This window comes from Fonsecaea pedrosoi, assembly GCF_000835455.1.
Source record: "Fonsecaea pedrosoi CBS 271.37 unplaced genomic scaffold supercont1.6, whole genome shotgun sequence".
Lineage (NCBI taxonomy): Eukaryota > Fungi > Ascomycota > Eurotiomycetes > Chaetothyriales > Herpotrichiellaceae > Fonsecaea > Fonsecaea pedrosoi.
Genome location: NW_013550610.1, coordinates 1,450,128 through 1,452,022, shown reverse-complemented (window position 1 = coordinate 1,452,022; position 1,895 = coordinate 1,450,128).

The following is a 1,895-nucleotide window of genomic DNA, read 5'->3' as shown; positions in this document are numbered from 1 at the left end:
TCGAGATAACATACGTTGGAACGAGTCACCGTCGGAGAGAATCAGTGATCGCTTGCTTCCTCCATGCCGGTCCTTCAGGCCGACTGACTGCGTCAATCCAGCTACCCCGGCCATAAATCCATGTGGAAGCGGCAGCAGCGTTGCGAGGCGGCGACAGAATCAAGTCATCACATTCGCATCATGTTCGGATTCTTGTCGTTATTCCCCCCGGTTCGGAAGGGCAGAGGATGTTTGGGTGAGAAGAGCTTCTTCGTTCGCTCCGGCTAGGGCAGTGGTGACAGCACAGATGAAGGACGCAGAGTGAGCAGTCCTGGTGACCCCCTTTAACCAGAAAGCAACAAGCGTCAAGCGTCTCCAGCGAGAGGGAAGGAGAGGCTTGTTCCCGGGCACATTGAAACCCCGTCCGGGGCATGAGGCTGGATGGATACACCTGGATTCGCCGCTTCGAGGACGCTTTGTGTTATTGAAAGGGATAGCGTAGTGACTGCTTCAAGGACGCTCCGTACTGTTGAAAGGAATAGCGTGATGGCTGCTTCGAGGACTCTCTGTACTGCTGAGAGGGTTGGCGTGATGACCTCTACTTCGAGGGACGTTTTTGTATTGTTGAAAGGGATAGGGTGACGACTGCTTTGACGCCCTATACTGTTGAAAGGGGTAGATCGATGACCTCCGCTTCAAAGACGCTTTGTACTGTTCGAAGGGGTACCGACCGAGTCAGATCCGTCATGTCACGCCTGCAGCGTCGCCACCACTTCTTCCACAATCCACACCTTCGTCAAGACACTCAGTCTCTATCCCAGTTCGTCTATCCTCCGCGAGATATCGTGCCTGACTTGAATGATGAGGATGAAACATGGGGAACCACCTGTTTCCAATGACCGAGAATGGATATAGACTGCAGATGAAGCCACGAGCCTTTTGTCCTGCTCCCTCGAAGCCACTCGAGGTGTCGAGGTCTTCTGTCAAGAGTAGAAGGCGAGAGAAAAGGAAATTAATAGAGGTTGAGGCAGGATATGAGAACGAGAAAGCGGACAAAGGGTTCCCTGTGAGTGGATATCTGATCCAGGAGGGAGGCTTTGGACTGTTGAAAGGGGTGGCGTGATGACCTCTGCTTCGACCAAGCCCCCGAGCCAGCCACACTGTAGGTAAGCTATGGCCCGTCACAGCCAGCCAGCTAGCCCACGTCCTCCCTGTACGCTGTATCCTGGACTCGCTACCGGTCAAGGAAAAGTGGCTTCAGCCCAAACACCACCGCCTGTCTCTCTCCCCCATCACCCCAAAGCAGGGAGAAGAGCGGCCATGATTATCAAGTAGTGTCCACCGTCTGATTGTCCGTTGTCCGTTGTCCCAGTGGCCACCTGAACCGTGGAATCCGTCACGGTTCTGTAGTTTTGTATAGTTCTTTCGACGCTTTCAAACGTGGCTCTTGCGACTGCGGGAGGCTTGATCTCTTTCGGCCAGTTGAGGCGAATCCCAGCCGTGATGCTTTGCTTTGTTGGTATATGTTGAAGCAGTGGCCACCGCAACGGGACCATCGAAGGCCGCGAACTCTGCATCACCTTGCTGGATGCGAACGACCCTCCGAGCCCTGGTCCGCAACGACCTCGACATGACATTCCGCACCGAAGACCACGTCACGCTGCCACACATCCACTTGGTTGGTATTGCCATGGGCAACGAGCGCTGCACCTGAATGTGAAATCCGCCAGGGGGTCTGTAGTTCTGCAGTCTCTTTCGACGCCTTCCAACTTGGGGACTGCGCTCATGAATTGGCGGGTTGGTTTGTGTCTTTTGTTGCCAGACACGTCTTGAGAATATGGGGAAAAGGTGGCCATGCTGTTGATCAGGATGGAGAGGTAGACGATGGAGAGGTAGACGATGGAGAGGTAGACGAT